This window comes from Talpa occidentalis, unplaced genomic scaffold, assembly GCF_014898055.3.
Source record: "Talpa occidentalis isolate TD23 unplaced genomic scaffold, MPIMG_talOcc4v2.1 talOcc4.2, whole genome shotgun sequence".
Lineage (NCBI taxonomy): Eukaryota > Metazoa > Chordata > Mammalia > Eulipotyphla > Talpidae > Talpa > Talpa occidentalis.
In genome coordinates this window covers 18,140,341-18,161,704 of record NW_023602073.1, presented here as the reverse complement: position 1 = coordinate 18,161,704, position 21,364 = coordinate 18,140,341, and the positions used below count along the sequence as shown (strand labels likewise).

At 41.3% G+C, this 21,364-nt stretch overlaps 1 protein-coding gene, 1 long non-coding RNA gene and 6 other non-coding genes across 11 annotated transcripts in view; 4 read left to right on the top strand and 4 right to left on the bottom strand.

The window, feature by feature from the left end:
• LOC119251869 (zinc finger protein 420-like) overlaps positions 1-21,364 on the bottom strand; it is a 189,279-nt gene that overhangs the window by 112,565 nt on the left and 55,350 nt on the right. The window lies entirely within an intron of this gene.
• TRNAS-AGA (transfer RNA serine (anticodon AGA)) lies at positions 1,584-1,665 on the bottom strand. Its single transcript has one exon. It is a non-coding gene; the product is annotated as a tRNA-Ser (tRNA).
• On the top strand, positions 3,958-21,357 carry LOC129146261 (uncharacterized). Of its 2 annotated transcripts, XR_008552848.1 has the most exons (5): positions 3,958-4,101; positions 9,473-9,550; positions 11,567-11,646; positions 17,326-17,512; positions 21,180-21,357. It is a non-coding gene; the product is annotated as an uncharacterized LOC129146261 (long non-coding RNA). The 2 variants fall into 2 exon arrangements; XR_008552849.1 differs by lacking the exon at positions 11,567-11,646.
• Positions 5,051-5,138, bottom strand: TRNAR-UCU (transfer RNA arginine (anticodon UCU)). The gene is given in 2 exon segments: positions 5,051-5,086; positions 5,102-5,138. It is a non-coding gene; the product is annotated as a tRNA-Arg (tRNA).
• TRNAS-AGA (transfer RNA serine (anticodon AGA)) lies at positions 7,825-7,906 on the top strand. The gene has a single exon. It is a non-coding gene; the product is annotated as a tRNA-Ser (tRNA).
• On the top strand, positions 12,844-12,915 carry TRNAQ-CUG (transfer RNA glutamine (anticodon CUG)). Its single transcript has one exon. It is a non-coding gene; the product is annotated as a tRNA-Gln (tRNA).
• TRNAS-AGA (transfer RNA serine (anticodon AGA)) lies at positions 14,014-14,095 on the top strand. Its single transcript has one exon. It is a non-coding gene; the product is annotated as a tRNA-Ser (tRNA).
• TRNAS-AGA (transfer RNA serine (anticodon AGA)) lies at positions 17,750-17,831 on the bottom strand. The gene has a single exon. It is a non-coding gene; the product is annotated as a tRNA-Ser (tRNA).

Here is a 21,364-nt window from a genome sequence, read left to right as displayed (position 1 = left end):
TTTGCTCCCCTTCAATTTTTCATTCTTCTCACAAAAGAGATGTCACAGGTCAAAGACGTCTTGGTGGAGATCTCAGAGTAGAGTTGAAACTGAGCTGAGGAGAGGTTTCAATCACCTTCTAACCAACTAGGTACCCCTTTGTTCTGCTGGGCTCACATGTCTTATTCCAGTGTCCCTAAAGTATAGTATGAGGAGGCCATTCCCACGGAGCTCTCTGAGAAAAGAGAAACTCAAAGAACTGGTTTGACTAGGACCTTGGCAAGAGCAGAACCAAGATCATACTGACATTGACCATTATTAGAATCCAATGATGTAACCTTACTCTTATTTATAGCATTTTCCGTCTACTCCTTTGTGTGTAGGGTGGACTTTAGCTCTATGCACTTTTATCACAGGTGCAGGTCCATGCATCCACCACCACAGGCTGGACACAGAACAATTTCATCACACCAACAAATCACTTCTGTTACCTTTTTAATAAACATACCCACATCTTTCCAACTCCCTCCCTAACACCATTCACCAGGAATTGGTTCTTCATTTCTCTTATGTAGTCATTTCCACAATGCTGTTATAAATAAGCTCATAAAAATATAGCTTTCTGAGGGTGGTTTCTCGCATCAAATCCAGGAGATTCATCCAAGTAGTTGCAATTGTCCATAGTCCATTTCTTTTTGCTGTTGAGTTGACTTTTATGCTATGGAGATACTGATTCACCTGGTTATCTGAATTATTCATAGTTGGGGTCTATTATTACAAGGTAAGATGCTGTGAAAATCATGTACGGTTTTTGTGGGTACATAACCTTCTAACTCTCTGGAAAAAATACCAAAGAGGACAATGACTAGATTGCATGGTAATTTCACGTTGAGTTTTTATAAGAAATTGTCAATTCACAGTGACAATGACAACGGAGTACTTTTAATTCTCCACTTACCATTTTAAATTCCCACTATTAGTGAGTGTGTGGGTGATCCAGTTTCCCCACATCCTCACCAGAATTTAGATTGTCACTATTTTTTACTTTACCATTGTGCTAGGTAATGAGATGGTTTTATTATTGGGGTGTTATTTTGTATTTCTCTCAGGTTAGTGATGTTGACTATTTTTCATGCGTCTCTTGGCCCTCTATATCTTCACCAATGTCCCAGTGGTGAGGACACGCATTATGAGGTCTGCCATTATGACCAGGAGTCAAAAATGGAGAATGAACTAGGAACAGCAATCAGATGAAATCGAGTGCTGGGAGATAGAAGAAAAACAATTGGTGTGCAAGAAAATAACCCCCTGAAAAGCTAACAATTCCACCGAGAAGCAAAAGGACTTTGATTGTTGGAAACATCAAGGTGAGTCTGTACTCTTCCTAGAGAGAAACAAACCACATTCGGAGTCAAGTCAGACTTAACTGTGTTGGACAATGCAGTACCTTGAATTCTCCCCAAGGACAGAGCCGCAGGTGAGGCAAAGCCGTGACTATAAGTGGGTAGATTTTAGGTACCACAGCTTAAATCTTGGTTGGCTTTGGATTTGCAAATCCAATTTCCAACCAAGTTGTTGGGGGAATCAAAACATCCCCACTAACCCGTAGTCGGCAGGATTCGAACCTGCGCGGGGAAACCCCAATGGATTTCTAGTCCATCGCCTTAACCACTCGGCCACGACTACACAGCAAGGTGGAGCCTTTTAAAAGTAAAATAGTAGTGCTGAAATTTACTTTCCCTTATAAAATCTGATGACATCTTAGAAAGGGTATGTGAAATCAGCATTTCCTACTCCTGATGTCATGCAGAGGACTATGCTGTTGCACCAGATTGGTAAGTCCTTATATTCAGAACTGACTTTTCAGAAATTTTCGAACAAGATCTGCTTCTGCTCTGCCAGCCTCTGATGAGGATCCATGAGATACATCCTGAAGGTGGAAAGAACTTTAATAGTCACTACAGATTATGTGTAATAGCAGTCATTAAAATCTAAGAGTCATGGACTTTTGAATTCACTTTGGAAGATTCACAGATGGTGGCTCTACAGTTAACAAATTGAATGAGATACCCATTTACATACTGCGATAAAATACACTTCTAATGGAAAAAATAACCAAGACACAGTGTACATGGTTCGTTACCTATGAAGAGAGAGAGAAAATTAACTGCACTAGGTGGACATGTACCTGTTTTGTCTGTGAATACAGTGATTTCCAATAAAGCTTTCTTCCCTGGTATAGTGGTGAGTGTGACTATTACAGGGAAGACAGATGTTAGATTCATGTCAACATCAATAACCTATTACAACAGTTAAAAGGAACATCTTAGGGTCCACATGTCTTTTCATAGTCATTTTATGTTTCCCAAAACAACCAAACAGAGCTAGCAAGTTCTTCTCATCAATGGTCATGAAGTTACTAAGAAAGATTTTTGTCTTATTTGGGGAGCTCAGCATCCCATGGTATGTAAAATAAAAAATTTTCACCTTCTCACAGAGAGATGCCTCTGACACAAAAGGAACAACTGTAGAAACCACATCTGGGAGCCTCCCTGGTGGCACAAGGGCTTAAGCACCGCACTATGAAGAAATCCGCAGCCTCTGCACCACGAGTTTGATCCCTGGCGGCCAGGGAGCAACCCACATGGTGAGGCAGACCTCTCCTGACTCGCCCACTGCTCCCCTCAGCAGTGTATTTCAGTCAGTCTGCCTGATCTGTTCCCCACTCTGTCTCTGGTGAATCCTCTCATCCTCCTGTGCTTCTGGCCTGTACCCCAATTCTTGTATAAATAAATAAATCTTTAAGAAATAATAAAATAAGGGCCTCCTCAGTGGCGCAGCGGTTGAGCGCTGGGTTGCAAAGCTGCCCGCAGCCTCTGCAGCGCCGGTTCGATCCCCGGCTGCTCCCCGGCCACCAGAGGAGGGTCCCACGTGGTGCGCAGACCTCCTGTCGCCCGCTGCTCCCCTCAGCAGTGTACTTCGGTCCTTCTGCCTGCTCTGCTCCCCGCTCTGGCTCTGGTGAATTCTCTCACCCTCCAGCGTTTCTGACTGTACCCAGTGCATGTATAAATAAATGAATAAATCTTTAAAAAATAAATAAATAAGTAAATTAATCTTTAAAAAAAAGAAATAATAAAATAAAATCTATCATTCTATTTGCTCAATAGTGATTTGTTCAAAGGATTTCATCCAGATCTATTAAACAACACCTGCCAAAACTGAATTTCATTTCGATGAGTTGGGGGGAGGGGAATTCAGACTGAAAAGCAGCTTGAGGAAAATGTTTTCCCCATCTCCTGGGTTCTTTTTCTCACCCTTTTCACAGATGTGCATTGGAAGGAACTCTCCCTGTAGTGTGACATGGAGAACTTACACATCATCAGCCACTAGGGGGAAGACAGGACTCAGGAAATGCCACATCTGCCCTGGAACCTTCTTAGATGAAGGGCTGAATGTTCTTGACCATACAAGGCAAAAAAGGTGGTGAGGAGACACACCGAGAGGCACGTAAGGAAGAAGGGAAATAGATTTTCCAGGAGGACATCCAGACAGTGGCTTTAACTTGTTGCATCGCCACATGCCTTAGGCCCGTGCTTCTTTGGAGCTGTTTGCGCTTGATGCTAACAGCATATATATCATTAGCCAAACAGTCTTTGGTCATCTTATGAGGTGTAAAAATAAGTATGACATTACTGAATCACAAGAAAGTTATTTCCTACTGGTAAGGTATTGATACATAAAAATTGCCTGTAAACCTTCTATTAAAAGCAGCCAATACAATTAGGGGGCAGGCAACAGAGATGAACAGTTTGTGCTTGACAAGAGTTTACAGGAAAAAATCAGCAACCATAACAACCAAGAAGCACCCAGAGTCATCACTGACAGGAGAGACGCAAAACTACTGTGAAGTCACATTGCACTTTATTGGGTGGCCAAGCCCGCTAATGCCACAGAGTCCACTTTTTGTGGTTACTTAATTTTGCTGAAAATGCTCTTTATTTCTGGATAGCAATCTGGTCTTAATCACTCCCCCCCATACAAATGTATAACATATTCTCTATTATACCATGGGTGATACACCCAGGGAAATTTTCACAGATGTCTCTGAGGGGACGTATGGAGGTGAGTAGCATGATTTATTGTGACAGGAAATAAGAGGATAACTGTGGGGAGAATAAAAAAGCCAAAATCTATCATTTTTTAAAGCAAGATATTGCTTTAAGTAAGATATTGCTCACTTAAAGACACGTAAGTAAAATAATGGTGGTTATAGAAAAAGCCAGAAATGGGGTCTCCCCTGGTGGCACAGGCGGTTGAGCACAGCGCTGTGAAGCTGTGAAGCTCTGCAGGGAGGGTTCGATCCTGGCCAGCCAGCGAGAAGCTCACATGGCGCAGCAGACCTCCCCTGTCTCGCCCGCTGCTCCCCTCAGCAGTGTATTTCACTCAGTCTGCCTGTTCTGCTCCCCGCTCTGTCTCTGGTGAATCCTCTCACCCGCTGCGAGTCTGACCTGTATCCCTGTTCTTGTATGTATGAATAAATAAATCTTTAAAAAAAAAAGACAGATATGGAATGGTATGTATATAAAATGTAATTTATGTAACAAAACAATTTAAAATATGCAAAGTTACAAACTATCCAAGTTACAAAACACTGTATATTCTATAAGAAAGCAAGATAATAAAATGTAACCATTTAATACTGTTAAATGGTTCTCTATGGAAGGATGATACAGGGAAGAGAATATATAGACGAAAGAATATCAAAAACTGGGGCTTCATCAAGTGGCTGTTGTGTGACTCTTAGAGGCAGCATTGAAGTTGCCCACACTCCTCAAGCTAAAGCTTGGGGAAAAGCAAGTTGGAAATTGTCTTAATGACAGCCCAGTTACTAGTACTCATTTTCATACTCTAGGTGTGTCCATTCTCTGAGTTACCAAAGACACACTGTGGGAAGGAAGAAGCTCCTCACACATAAAAAGCAGAGGGCAGAAATGAAACTTGGAGGAGATCCTACTCACCACGAGTGGTGAAGTGACTGGTGAGAGAGTGGCCCAGACACACAAAAAACCCACGACTCTGGTGGGACTCGAACCCACAACCTTTGAATCTCTCTCAGACACACTAGAAGTCCAATGCGCTATCCATTGCGCCACAGAGCCTTACAACAAAGAATGGTTTGCTTGAGCTATAAAAAGGGTGATTTATCTGATTATCCATCTGATACCTTCAGGGAAACTATTCTGCTCCAGGCATCTGGAACATTCAAGAAACAAAACCTGGTAAGATGCTGCAAGGAGTACTCAATGCCGACAGGGAGTTTCTGTGCCTTCCAGTGTCTATTATCATGGGTTTCCATGATGAGAAACTCATCATCAAGGATTAAAAATCACATTTCATCTGACCCCTGCAATCCACCTTCAGGACTGTTGTCTTCCAAGAAAAATGGAATTTGAGGAAATTCAGTAAGTGTCATTGTGAGATATTTTTAAGAGACAGCCCAGGCCCACCACTTCCTTTCCTCTGGATCCTATCTGAGGTTCTCTTTTGGGAAAGAGAGGCCCTTCTTGTTCTACATTGTGTTGTCAAGAACAAACGAAGATCTTAACATTCAAACCCAGGCTTTCTAACTTGAGGGGTGAGTGTGTGTGTGTGAAAGAGAGAGTCAGAGCCTGAGAGAGAGAGAGAGAGAGAGAGAGAGAGTCATAGATGCAAAGGACACCTTTTCCTTTGCTGCAGATTTCTGCAGGCTAGCTCAGAGGCTGTCAGTCAAGTGCTTTAATGTCTTTGTGAACAGAAGGGGATGAAATATAGGTGAAGTCACTGAAGATGAAACATAAGTGCAGGAGAGTCCCAGGTTTGTCCAGGCAGAACAGATGCCCAGTCGTGAACCGATGAACTATAGGAGGAAAGAGAGGAAATCTCAAAGATGACCCCAAGCCCCTTTATCTTGGCAAATGCGAGTATGACTTCTTTCTGAATCATAGTTTTTGCATTGCTCCATTCTTCCTTCCTCTAGGGTAGGATATATTAAACTATGCAATCACCGAAATTCCCCCTGCTTCTAGACAGTCTCCTACCCAGTATAAAACCCTGCTTTTTAAATCTTCTCTCACATTACTTAACACAAGATTGATTCTACAAGCCCCCCTTTTATTTTAAACTTTTAAATTTTATTTTATATATTTTTACATCATTTTTCATTTTTGCACAATGTATGCATTTTCATCCTGGTTATAATCCCCATACAATTCCCACACCCCTTGTTTTGATCCTACTCCTTTCACTGCCCCCACCTGCCCCTCCGTAGAATGTATCTGGTTTGTAGGTGCTTGTTGATTTTGATTTTTACCTACAAGCCCTTTTGAATATCTTCTTACTGGGATGTTGAGTTCTCCATTTCTCTTAGTATTCGACCTAGCTTGTTCACTGACAAATGTGTGTTAGGTAGTTTTTGTCTGAAAGATATTACAATTTATGTTCTGTATGACTTTCCAGCTATTCATAACTTTCTTTTTTTGCATTCAAAATACCATGGAGAGTGGGGAGGCAAGGAGATACACCTGAGGGCTGCTATGATTGTTCTCTGGCAATTATGCTTCTTTATCTTCAACTCTGAGATGAGAAAGTATATGGTGTAAAAAAAATGAATGATGTAAAAAATATGTAGAAAATAAAATGAATTAAAAAAAAAAAGATTGCCAATGGAGAAACTCATAGCAATACTCTGAATCCTTGAAGTCAGGCTGAGAGGTGTGCTCTATCTTTCCATGACAGTTGTCTACCATGTATCAGTCATGGTTCAGCTGATCTTTTCTGGATATAGGTAAAAAGAAATTATTCTGTCTTTAATTAGATCTAGTTTTCCTCCCTCTGGACAAGGCTTTCTTGGACATATGTGAATTAAATTAAAGAAATTTGGTTATTTCTGGTTAAGCGTAGTATGTATTAAACCCAAGCAACTGCCCCACCTTTCTCAAGCGAAATCAAGTTTCATTCACTCTCATCTCTTGCCCACTGTAAAATGGGGACCTGCCTATGCGTCTCAGGTTCTGTCTTCCACATTTAACCATTTAGTCTTGCACCATTTCTACAGAACATCTGGAAATTCTGCTGAAGGAACCAGTGAGTCACAAACTTAAAGAGGAGAATGGAAAACGTGCTGGATTAGTTAAAGTTAGAGAAAATGAGCCCTGGCATTGGCAAAAAAAGTTTTTAACCAGGTATCCATTTTCAGAAAACAATTCCTCTCTCACGGAAATAAAACTGGCAGACTGGCTATAACGGCCCGCTTCTTCCTAACCCGTGAGGAATTGAAGGCGCAGTTGGCATGTGCCAAGCACCTTCTGAAATACAGTGAGACGAAAACTTCACGCGTGTGCCTGGACACCTCGGGACAGCAGGCGCGGGGATCCAGGCGGAATTTCCAGCATCGTTTTGCTCTCCCTCCACCGTCCAACAAATCAACAGGAGCCCTTCCTGCCCTGAAATCCTGCAGGAAGCGTCGGTCCATTCCAGGTGAAAAACTTGGCTTACCCTGATGCCCTCTCGGTGCTGAGTCCATTTGGTTCCATTTTCGGAAGCTCCAGCAGCCAACAGGAACCCGATTCATTTGCACGTGGATGAACTGAACGTCGTTGGACCCGAAGATGCTTGCACGTGAGAGCTCCCATCCGTCCTCCTGTTCCAGAAGTCCGGGGGTGGGGTGGCTCCCGGAGAGTGTCACCACCCTCCCCAAGCCCTCAAGCCCCCCGAAAAATTTTGTGCAGTTTACTCAACACTCTGTTGACACATATTGTTACAGCGACCGTGTTTCTCTATAATGCAGGGAACATGTGGAAGGTGTCAGTAGTCGTGGCCGAGTGGTTAAGGCGATGGACTAGAAATCCATTGGGGTCTCCCCGCGCAGGTTCGAATCCTGCCGACTACGTGTGAAGTTTTACCCTGGTCACAAGCCTAGTCTCACCGAGAAACGGACTGTCACTTGAAGAAAGGTGTTTGTTTCTCGTTCGTCATGTCGAGCCCAGACACAACTCGGCAAAACTGTCACTGTTGCCCGAATTGCTGCACCAAAATAAAAAGGTCGATGGTTTCCTTAAAAAGTCGCGACTCCACACCCCACCGGCCCGGCCATGTTCAAGGGTCAATGATGTCTCCAGTTTTGTCCCCGCAAAACCCTGCTCAAAGTAGCCAATTTTAAAAAGGAAAAAAGAAAAACCTTGATAAAAGGGTAATTTGATGAAATGTTCCTTAAGGAATTTGTAGAGAATAGTCTGTGGCACAAGGTGGAAGCTAGCTTTACCTTAAAAAATCCATCAGAGTAAAACTGACCCTTTCAAAGCTGAGACAAGTGTTCCTGCAGCCCCCCTACTGTTATCCCTTTATAGGGCCTCCTAACCCTACACTTTACACCTGACAACCACAGATACCTTTTTTCCCTTATAGTTCGACCTTTCTGAGAATTTCATAGAAATTGGATGATCCAGTATGTAATTTGTTGAGATCACTGGATATAGAACAGGCCTTAAAATTAAAAATTTCATTCATTTTTGTTGTCTAATAGAATTCTATTGTAAGAATGTATTACGGTATTTTTTCAACCATTCATTGCAGGACATATGAATTGTTTCCAGTTTTTGGCAAATGTAGAAAAAAACGGCCATAAACATCAGTGTATATACATTTTCATTTATTTGGATTCCTACAAGTTAGATTCTCAGGTCATGTGGCAATTGTATGTTTAACTGTGTAAGAACTTGTTAAAATTTTCCACAACCAACAAGAGATTTTCAATTGCCCCTCATCCTCAGCAGACAATGATATTGTCAGTATATTTAATTTTAACCATTTTAATAGGTGTGTTTAGGTGGCTCATTGTCATTTTAATTTGCATTTTGAATTTCATTTGCTTGCTTATTTTCCGTAATCATATTCCTTTTGGTGAAGTGTCTATTGGTGTCTTTTGTTTATTTTTTATTGGGTTGTTTATTTTCTCATTGCTGAGTTTGAGGATTCTCTATAAATACAGATACAAGTCCTCTGTCAGATATAGAATTTGCAAATATTTTCTGCCAAACTTTAGTTTCTCTTCACAGGTGTATACTTTAAATTTTTATGAAGTCCAGTTTACTTATTGGTTTTAAACTCTTCACTAAAAACTCTAAACTCTTCACTAAAACCAAGGTCATGTCTATTTTTTTATTAGTTTTTTTCCTAAAAGTTTTATGTTCACACTTGATCTATGGTCAATTTTTTCTTAATTTTGGTGTACATTGTAAAGTTTACATCCAAACTTCTCTCTTTCTCTCCTGCCTGTCTTCTTCTTTGACTATGGATAGCCAAATGTCCCACTTATTGAAAAGCCTACCATTTCTCTTTTTTGTGTGTGCCTGTCAAACATCGTTGACCATATTTGTGTACATTTATTTCTTCACTTTTCCATTTGATTGATCTACATGCCTCTTGTACTAACAATATTTCACTGACTTTGTTACAGGACAGGAGGGGACACCCCAGACCCTGCAAACCTGACTGCTGTAAATAGGTTCTGCCATCCACTGCATCAATACAAAAGGTATGAGCCTTTAAGGGGAAGAAACTTTAATACAATTAGGAAACAATACAGGAAAGGCAAAGAATATACCTTTTATTTTTTTTAAAGATTAATTTATTTATGCACAGAAGAGCTGGGGTACAGGCCAGAGATGTGCGGGGTGAGAGGATCCACCAGAGACAGAGTGGAGAACAGAACAAGCAGATTGACCGAAATACACTGCTGAGGGGAGCAACGGGTGAGACAGGAGAGGTCTGCCTCACCATGTGCGTTTCTCCCTGGCTGCCTGGGGATGGAACCCATGTTCCAGAGGCAGTGGATTACCTTGCAGTGCAGTGCTTAACCCCTTGTGCCACCAGGAAGGCCCAAAGAATAGTTTTTAAATGAAGCACCCGAAGTAACCTGTCCCCTTGTAGGTGAAAGTCCACCCAAGCAGGATTGGCCCAGAATAAGGCCCAGAATATTGGTCCAGAATAAGGCTGTCACAAGTCTAAAGCATCTTCCAGTGGAAACCCATTGAAAAGGATCAGAAACAACCAGACAAGTCTGGAAGGAAAAGAGCAAAATCAAGGCAAAAACCGCTATTGTCACCTCCCCACAGGTCTCTCTCCCACATCTGTTTCTACCAGTTCATGACCAAAAGGAAGTGCAGTTTCTTCACATTTCTCTTGGCTACATGTGCCAGACTCCAAAAACAACAAGAATACTATAAACAAGACACTTGCTGCAGATTGTTTTCCCTTTTTTATTAAGAAAGTGCCCTTCTCATTTTGATTTTTACTTTAAAAATCATGCATGTATCTAGCCAAATGATTTTTTAAGCAAAGGTACAAAAGCAATTCAATGGAGGAAGAATAGTCTTTTCAACAAATGATATGGAAGCAATTGGATATAGGCAAAAATGAATCTTGAGTCTCAGGCTTAAACAAACCTTCAAAATGGATCATAGATTTAAATGTACAACTAGAATTTTGAGAAGAAAACATCACAGATGATCTTTGAGATTTGAGGTTAAGTGAAAAATTTCTCAGATTCTTGACAACAAAAGTTTGCTGTGTTATGGAGAACACTGGTAAACTATTGTAGAGAAAACTGAAAATTGGTACTACAATTGCTGAGTCACATAATAATTTCATGTTACAAGAAACTACCAGTCTTCCAGAGTGATGGTGCCATTTTACCTTCCCACCAGCAATGATTCCATTTTTCCAAATTCTCACCAGCATTTGCTTTTGTACCTTTGCTTAAAAAATCATTTGGCTAGATACATGATTTTTAAAGTAAAAATCAAAATGAGAAAGGCACTTTCTTAATAATAAAGGGAAAACAATCTGCAGCAAGTGTCTTGTTTATAGTATTCTTGTTGTTTTTGGAGTCTGGCACATGGAGCCAAGAGACACCTGAAAAAACTGCACTTCCTTTTGGTCATGAACTGGTAGAAACAGATGTGGGGAGAGACCTGTGGGGAGGTGTTGTCTTTGTTTTTTTTTTTAAATTCACCTAATAAGCATGTTTATATTTCATTGTGAATCATAATTTGTATTTACCTAGAGACTAATGATGGAAATACTTTTGCTTTTTTGCCTTCCATATATCTACTTAAGTTGAATGTCTCTATCCTTTTGGTCCATTTTGCAGTATGTAGTGATATATATATATATATATATATATATATATACACACACACACACACACACAAAGCAAATGTACTTTGTGTATGAGTAGATGTACTGACAAATATTCTTTCATGTTTCATTGCTCAAAAAAAATGAAGGAAAATGGGGCCTCCCCTAGTGGCACAGTTGTTGAGCACTGGGTTGCGAGGCGCCAGTTCCGGCACCAGCGAGGGTCCCACCAAAAAAAAAAAAAAAATGAAGGAAAATATGGAAAATATTATTTCTTTTGTGGAAAACTCTGGGTAAAGGTTCAGAATTTACAACAAGATTCTGGTGTACTTGTGCTTCAAAGGAGCCTGCTCCACCACTTGACTTGACCTAGATAAAGTCTAATTGGGGTCTCCCAAAACTTCATCATCAGGAATCCACAACCCGAACCAGAACTGGTTTAACAAGAATCTCAGCTGTGGAACCAGAACTGATTTAACAAGAATCTCAGCTGTAAGTTGTGGGTGCACCTTGGTTTCTTAATTTACAATACTGAGGTGAAGGGATCAGGCAGCCTCAATTTAAAGGGGATTTTTAAAAATTAGCCTGATGCTTGTTTTCACTTGGTCGGTTTCATTTTTCACTAAGAAATTCCTAGTCCGGGGCACAGAGTCTTCAACAAGTTTGTGAATTTCCTGGAGTGGTTTGTTAAGTGGTGTTTTCTGTCCGGCTTCCCTTTGCAATGTTGTTCATTCCGACTGGCAGGGGAGCTGCATCCTGTTGCTGTCCCCGCGTGGCGAGAGGCCCGGCTGCAGCGGCGGACCTGGGACTCAGGATGTGGGACGCCGCCTCTGCCAACGCCAGGCCCTGCCGGCTGCACTCCAGGACAGTCCCGAGGACGGGTGCATGTTTCCCTGGATAGTCACGGCGCCCCCTCATTCTAAGAGCTCAACCTGTTGGATTAGAAGGCCTTGCAATCGTAGAGGGACCCCTAAGAGGCAGCCTGCACCCCGGATTCTGACACAAATTCCCAGGCACACCTCCGCTGCAGTTCTGTTGAAAGCTTCTCGGAAACGTGCTGCTGGGGCCTGAGGAGGGCCCCAGAATGTAGACACAGCCAGGCGAGCCCAAGGAGACCTGGGCTGGACTGCACCGGTGAGGGAGCCGCCCCCGAGACCCCACCCAGCCGGCCCTAGAAAACCCTATTCTTTCCTGAAACGCGCCACGTCGAAGAAGGCCTCCGCGGAACAGCTGGGAGCGCGTCTCCCCGAAAACTAAATAATCGATATGGAGAAAAATAGCCTGTGACTGAAATGGATTGAGCGGTGTTGCAGATAAAGATATGAAATCTCTAAGTCTCAGTTTCCACGTCTACATAGAGATTAAAAATACCCATTTCGCCGAGTTCTTGGGCTTGAATTTTATGACTATGAGGCGTTCGGTCCAGTGCAGGTGGGGTGAGGGCTCACTCAGTTTTTCTTAATGAAGAATGCAAGGAGGAGGACCTGCAAGTTTTTGAGTCCCTTGGGGGCGGGGAGACTTTAAGGGCTTTTGTACTTGGCTAGGAATAGAATTCCCTCAGGATTTTCTTTGAAAGGAAGTCTTCATGCGCATTGGTAAGATTCTTGACAGATAATTTGGACCAATGGCTTAGTCGCTGTGACCCATCCGGGAGCATCCTGGACCATTTTGGGGTGTGCACGTGCATGCGGTTCCATGGTGTAATGGTCAGCACTCTGGACTCTGAATCCAGCGATCCGAGTTCAAGTCTCGGTGGAACCTGGGTGACACCCGTGTCTCCCTGTCCTTTTTCTCAGGGAAAACACTGTCCACCTAAATGTTGGAAACCCCCCCTTATATGGCCTGTGAATTGCTGAAAGTCCTGACACACCTGCCTCTGGATAAGGAGCACAAAGAGGAGGCTCCTCTGATTTAGAACAATTTGTAAGGAAAGAAGCATCTAGAGAAAACACAGGAGGAAATCACCCCAAACCCTGCATTATGCAATTCAAAACCCAACTCTAAGGAGAAGCAATAATCCACTCACATAGCTTTTCTGTGCACATTAAAAAGAATGTCTGAAATTGTTCAATAGTTCAAACATGAGAATTAAATAGTCTCATGGTATTGGAGACTCTACAGTAAATAGCAAATTTCTCTTCTACCTGTGACTGCTAGCTGCTCAGTTTCTGCATCCCTCCCCAGTACGTATATAATAAGAGACTAGAGTTTATGCACATAGAAGACTGATTCTATATACATTGAGAATGATAGACTATATATATAATAAAGACAGCCAGACACACACAGAAAACAATATTAAATTGGTTGGAAACTGTTAAATCTTCAATTAGTTGGCTAAAAGGTCCTATTAGACTCATCGTATTTTAAAAATATCTAGATTTGACATATTTCAGAGTGAAAATAGTAGTGTTCACATTTAACCATGTGGTCCAAAGCATGGAGTTTGTTCTGTCAGCCGTAGGACCTTCGATTCTGATTCAAATTTTACTTTAAAGATTAATGGTCATTACCAGTTTTTTTTAAGTCGTCTTTATACTATACTCCTAAGTGTGCCGTGCCTGTTAGAGCTTGTACCAGTTGTGGGGTGTATCTCGTGGGTGCCCATCAGAGCTGCCCCTACAGAGCTGAGCACTGGGTTTAGGGCATGGCTTCTGCTCAGTCCCCTGCCTTCAGAAGGAGGGTCCCCCCAGTAGGAGGAGCAAGTGGTACTTGCCACAACCGCATGGTATTCACAGCAATGATGTGGAATGATGAGTAACATTAATGGCAAACTCACTTTTTGGAAGAAAATTGGGCCTCTGGCAGAGAGCCCAAGTTCAGACAGTTACTACCATCGACGGGGTGTTCCCTTTCCATGTAGTCGTGGCCGAGTGGTTAAGGCGATGGACTAGAAATCCATTGGGGTGTCCCCGCGCAGGTTCGAATCCTGCCGACTACGGAGAGGTGCTCTGCTTTTGCAAAACCCACCCATCTGTTGTCGCAAAACCAGTTTCACCCTCTGCTCTTGCCGTCTGGGAGCAAGCGCCACTGCTCACCACTTGGAATTCCTCTGCCTGCTTCCCTATATAGCGATAGATTATTTATACTTTAGAAAAGTTATTCCATCCCAGGCAGTCCCAGGGTGCTCACATTCCCCTCTCCCCCCGGAAGACACCACGTTATGTTGATATCTTCCTCTTCCCTGAAATCAAATCCCCACCTTGAAGGCAGCCTTTCTTAAAGAAAAAAGGTGGGAAGTGTTTCCTCTCCAAGGAATTACACCCTGAGCAGGTCTCTCTCAAAATACTGCATGTCCTTGTTCATGCAGGAAAGGGAATTTACAGAAATCCTTGATCAAAGACAAGTGAAAGCACTCATAGCTAATGGTAATCACGCCAGAATCCAAACTAGATATTAGTGGGCAAATCACTAAACAAAGAAATTAAGTAAAGCCATTATCTTTGTAATGTAATAAAAAAGGGACGATGACGTCAGGTGGGGCTGGCTTGTCGGGGAGTCCAGGTTTGTGGTGAAGGGAGCAACGAAAAGTTAGATGATGTTTTTTATTTATTCTGAGCACTGAGCCAGCTCCAGTTCAGGAAGAAAATCGCGTTGGGTGATTAACAAGTATCGTTCATGTATCAACCACACATATATGTTATGTTAGCCACAGGTGAGGATCTGCCTAGGAATTCCTAGGAGAATTTGTTGCATCACTGTCTTCACAGCTAATTGTCCTCATCTCTCTTCCTATTCTGCCTTTTTAAAAAATCTGTTAAACATGACATTCTCTTCACCCATTTCTGGTTAGTTAGTTATGATGCCTTCTTATCAATTTAGCACTTTTTTTTTCAGATAAAATTTCAGTTTTATAGATCATCTCCGTTTTGTGTTTCTTTTTTATGCACTAAATCGACTATTTCTCCATTATTTCCTTCCCTAGGATTTCTTTAGTAATGTTTGATGATTCTAATTTCTTCCAATGTATCATTAAATCAATCCTGTTCAGCTTTTATTTTACTTTGGCACAAGCAGTAAGAGTTTAAATGTCCACATAGGTGCATCTTGGGCAGCACAAAATATATTTTCACATGAATTTTTTCAATGTCATTCTTTTCAATATGCATGGTTCAAACATCCCATCTAGATGTCTCCTGTAAATCTCATGCACATTTCTTATCGTGCAACCATATCATAGTTTTCCACTTTTAATTGATATACACCGAATTGTATTGTGGCGAGACACTACAATTTATCTCTTAAAACTGTTAAAATTCTGAGAATTTACTTTATAGCCATCAAAACAAAATGTCTGGTTTTTATTTTTTTTAAAGGTTTAATATGTGCTTGGCTTGTCTTCAGAAGCTGAAAGCTGTATTGTTATCTCTGTATAAGCAATGTCAAATTTCGAATTATATTCTTTGAAATTTTTATATTTTGTTTTTCCCTCATTTTTCACAAAGGATCATATTGTGTTAAAATTTAAACTATGAATGTGACTATCACTCTATTTTGTAGTTTTGTAAATTTTGTCATATATTTTAGGAATCTTTGACTCCTTTTTCCTGCATCTCTTTGTCTTCCAAAGGAAGAAGACATCTAAATAAAATGCTATTCTCGAGATACCTATGATGGCCAGTATCTCTAAATGGCAGTTACAACAAAGAAAAGGATATTCAGTGGGGAAAAATCTTAAATTACAGCAGGATTTGGAATGCTCATAAGAGTTAATAGACAGGATTTCTTTGCTCCCCTCAATGTTTCATTCTTCTCACATGAGATGTCATAAATCCAGGACATCTTGGTGGAGATCTCAGAGTAGAGTTGAAACTGAGCTGAGGAGAGTTTTCAATTGCCTTCTAGCCAACTAGGTACCCCTTTGTTTGGCTGGGCTCACATGCCTCATTCTAGTGTCCCCAAAGTATAGAATGAGAAGCCCATTCCCATGAAGCCCTCTGAGAAAAGAGAAACTCAAAGAACTGGTTTGACTAAGACCTTGGCAAGAGCAGAACCAAGATCATACTGACATTGACATTAATAGAATCCAATGATACCACCTTATTCTTATTTATAGCATTTTCCTTTTACTCCTTTGTGTGTAGGGTGGACTTTAGCTCTATGCAATTTTATCACAGGTGTAGGTCCATGCATCCACCACCACAGGCTGGACACAGAACAATTTCATCACACCAAGAATCACTCCTGTTACCCTTTTAATAAACATAACCCACATCTTTCCAACTCTCTCTCCCTAACACCAGAACACCAGGAACTGGTTCTTCATGTCTCATATTTAGTCATTTCCAGAATGCTGTTATAAATAAGGTCATAAAAATATAGTTTTTTGAGGTTGGCTATTCAGCATCAATCCCTGGAGATTCTTCCAAATAGTTGCAACTGTCCATAGTCCATTTCTTTTTGCTGCTGAGTTGAATTTCATGCTATGGAGATACTGATTCACCTTGTTATCTGAATTGTTTATAGCTGGGGTCTATTATTACAAGGTAAGATGCTGTGAAAATCATGTGCAGGTTTTTGTGGGTACATAAGCTTCTATTTCTCTGGAAAAAATACCAAAGATGACAATGACTAGATTGCATGGTAATTTATATTTAATTTTTAAAAAATATTTATTTATTTATTAATACAAGTACTGGGTATAGTCAGAAGCGTGGGAGGGTGAGAGAATTCACCAGAGCTAGAGTGGGGAGCAGAACATGCAGACTGACAAAACACACTCCTAAGGGGAGCATCGGGCACGGCAGGAGAGGTCTGCACGCCATGTGGGACCCTCGCTGGTGGCCGGGGATCGAACTGGCGCTGCAGAGGCTGCAGACAGCTTTGCAGCCCTTCACTCAACTGCTGTGCCACCAGGGGAGGCCTTCATGTTTAATTTTTATAAGAAATTGTCAAACTGTTTTTCACAGTGATAATGACAATACAGTACTTTTAATTCTCCACTTACCATTTTAAGTTCCCACTCTATCACACTATCAGTGAGTGTGTGGGTGATCCAGTTGTCCCACATCCTCACCAGAATTTAGATTGTCACCATTTTTTACTTTATCGTTTTGCTAGGTAATGAGGTAGTTTTATTATTGTGTTGTTATTTTATATTTCTCTCCGGTTAGTGATGTTGACTATTTTTCCTGTGTCTCTTTGCCCTCTATATCTTCACCAATGTCCCAGTTGTGAGGTCACACATCTGCCATTATGACCAGGAGACTAAAATGGAGAATGAAGTACGAACGACAATCAGATGAAATGGAGTGTTGGGGGATAGAAGAAAAACAATTGGTGTGCAAGAAAATAACCCCCTGGAAAGCTAACAATTCCACTGAGAAGCAAAAGGACTTTGATTGCTGGAAACATCAAGGTGAGTCTGTACTCTTCCTAGAGAGAAACAAACCACATTCAGAGTCAAGTCAGGCTTAACTGTGTTGGACAATACAGTACCTTCAGTTCTCCCCAAGGATAGAGCCGCAGGTGAGTTAAAGCCATGACTATAAGTGGGTAGATTTTAGGTACCACAGCTTACATCTTGGTTGGCTTTGGATTTGCAAATCCGATTTCCAACCAAGTTGTTGGGGGAATCAAAACATCCCAACTAACCCGAAGTCGGCAGGATTCGAACCTGCGCGGGGAAACCCCAATGGATTTCTAGTCCATCGCCTTAACCACTCGGCCACGACTACACAGCAAGGTGGAGCCTTTTAAAACTAAAATAGCAGGGCTGAAATTTAGTTTCCCTTATAAAATCTGATGACATCCTAGAAAGGGTGTTTGTAATCAGTGTTTCCTATTCCTGATGTCATTCAGAGGACTATGCTGTTGCACCAGATTGGTAAGACCTTATACTCAGTCAGAAATTTTCGAACAAGATCTGCTTCTGCTCTGCCAGCCTCTGATGAGGATCCATGAGATACATCCTGAAGCTGGAAAGAACTTTAATAGTCACTACAGATTATGTGTAATAGCAGTCATTAAAATCTAAGAGTCATGGACTTTTGACTTCAGTTTTGGAAGATTCACAGAGGGTGGCTCTACAGTTAACAAATTGAATGAGATACCCATCTACATACTGTGATAAAATACACTTCTAATGGAAAAAATAACCAAGACACAGTGTACATGGTTTGTTACCTATGAAAAGAGAGTGAAAATTAACTGCACTAGGTGGACATGTACCTGTTTTGTCTGTGAATACAGTGATTTCCAATAAAGCTTTCTTCCCTGGTATAGTGGTGAGTGTGACTATTACAGGGAAGACAGATGTTAGATTCGTGTCAACATTAATAACCTATTACAACAGTTAAAAGGAACATGCTTAGGGTCCACATGTCTTTTCAGTCATTTTATGTTTCCCAAAACAACCAAATAGAGCTAGCAAGTTCTTCTTATTCAATGGTTATGAAGTTATTAAGAAAGATTTTTGCCTTATTTGGGGAGCTCAAATCCCATGGTATGTAAAATTTTCACCTTCTCACATTGAGATGCCTCTGACACAAAATGAACAATTGTAGAAACTATAGCACCGCACTATGAAGCAGTCTACAGCCTCTGCCGCATGAGTTTGATCCCCGGCCAGCCAGGGAGCAACCCACAAGATGAGGCACACCTCTTTTGTCTTGCTTGCTGCTCCCCTCAGCAGTGTATTTTAGTCTGTCTGCCTTTTCTACTCCCTTCTCTGTCTCTGGTGAATCCTCTCACCTCCCGTCACCCACATCTCTGGCCTGTGCCCCAGCTCTTGTATGCATAAATAAATAAATCGTTATTTTTTTTTTTTTAAGAAAGAAACCACAGCAGGAATTTCACAAATTCTACTGGAGCCCATGGACATGAGATTGAGACTCTGCACTTAAAGAACCTCCTTTATGTCACATAACCTCACTTTAATAAGTGTTACCATCACTAAACTATAATTAAGTACAAAGTTGCTATGGAAATATCATCTTTGGAAGATGGCCATGTGAGTCATTGACCTTAATTAGGAATCCAGAAGTATCCCCAAGCTTGAAGCTAAACTCCTAGTCTAACCAGTTCTTGCACCTTCTCTCTCCTTTCTCAGAGAGCTCATGACATGTGACTTCCCCACAGTATATTTTGGGGATATTAGGATGAGGTCCAGCACACTGAATGGAACCCTGATTCTTTCTTATCAGAGTTGATTGGAACGTCTACTTCATCTCATTTTCAAACCTTTCTCTAAGATCACCACTGAGAAGAAACCTTGATTTGTAATATTCTTCTTTCTTGTTGGAGGAGGAAGCATGTAAAAGGGAGACAGGTGCTAGGTGTCATTAGTTCTTCTGAGTCTTCATGAGTATTCTGAATCCTGTGTTTTTCACTGAGAGTTTACTGCAATTGCCACTTAGAGGTGGCATTTTACATTTCAGAGTCATAGATGTCTCATAAATAGTACTTTATTTAGAATGGTCTGTTGCTTCTGAAAGACTGACAGAGCTAATGAAAGAAATATCAGAGTCTTGTAAAATATAAGGAAAGCAATGGTTTAATTGATCATCTATTTTGAGATTTTTAGATGGTGCCAAGAAGGCAAAAGAGATCAAAGAACAGGCATTAGAAAGCTCCTATTTAGTAGAGGACACAATGCCAGTTAGATTCATAAATGGGGTTAGTTTATAGTACATTTGTTTATATCACTTAAAGTGAACACCTGAGACTTGAAGATTAAGATGTGATTTAAATAGCCTGTTTCTTAAAAAAAAAAAAAATCACCTGCTAGTTAGCAGGCAGGATGAATCATAAATATGGAAAAACATGAGATACAGCTACAGAGAGACATGGGAGCATTAATGGTACTGCTGCATTTTCTTAAACAGTATTATGGAAAGACAGTATAAGGGATATAGGAGCCAGGGAATGAAGGATGAACTTGAAGTCCTTTCAAAGTAGAAGATAAGGGAGGGAAGTCAGTAAGGATGCACAGGATTACAGCAGATGAAGAGCCTGGGAGTGAGTTTCCAGCTCTGGGGAAGTTAAGCTTTTTTTTTTTTTTTTTTTTTTTTTTTTGACAATTGAGCAACCCAACCTTAAAGCTGTTCCTTTAAGGACAGCAACTGAACCAATCAGAGAGGAACAATTCCCCCTTGTGAAACCAGTGAAAAAGAGAGACTGAGGAGTGAAGGAAGCTCACGGGCTTCCTGGTCTCTCTCTTCCTAGAGATGGTCCTGGCGGTGGCCCCCGTGCAGGCGCAGGAGCCGCTCTGGGCCCCGGCAGGAGCTGTCCAGCGCGCTGGGGCGGCGCGGCGCGCAGAGCTCGCCCGGCTTTTGCGGAAGACTTGAAGGAGTTAAAGCGGGGCGCGCAGAAAGAGCGAGGGTCGCTACGGGGTTACCGCGGCAAGTCCCGAAAGCGCCGCGAAGTGCACACTAAGGAGACTTGCATCTTGAGCTGTCACTGTCTGTTGCAGTGTAGACTTGCCCTTAGATGGCAATCTTCTACCAACTATGCTCCCTACACACTCTAGATCTGCGATCCCATACTTCAGCCACCTGCCACACATGTCTGTCTATATTGAGCACTTGGTCCCCAAAGGTGTAGATTATACACCAGAGCTTGAGTGTTTATATTTAAAAAAATGTAAAATTTTCCAAATAGCTTACATGTTGAAATGATCTTTTGGGTGAAATAACATATATTATTAAAATTAATTACACTTGTCTTTTTAAATTTTTTTAATTTGGCTACTAGAAAAAAATTAAGTTATACCTATTGCCCACATACATTCCTACTGGAAACGTACTGCTGCTGTACAGCTTCTCTTCCAATAGCAAGATGACTGTGGTTCCATGTCCCGAATTTACATTGTCTGTTGCAATTGCTTTAACCCTGGTTTTTGTGGCACGGTCCACGGTCCACAGTGTGTCTTGTTTATGGTTTTATTTTCCTTGCCTACTTCACATGACTGGACAAAGTTCTAATAAGGGTGCAGTTCCTTAGAGATGCAAACACTGATACCAACTTATTTTATTTAGGAAAGTCCACCTTCAAAGCAAGTTTTTTTGTTTCTGTTTTTGTTTTAGAGATGACATTGGTTTACAACAAAGCAGGCGTTAAAGGAAAGAGGAAGGCTTCAGCAAAACCTGGCCTCTTCCTGAGGGAAAAGTAAGCACAATTAGGGGCTTTGATGGAATAAAAAGAAAAAAAAATCTGTCGCTGTTTGTGGGAAGCAAGCAGAGAGTGAAACTGGTCTTGCGTCAAAAGTAGA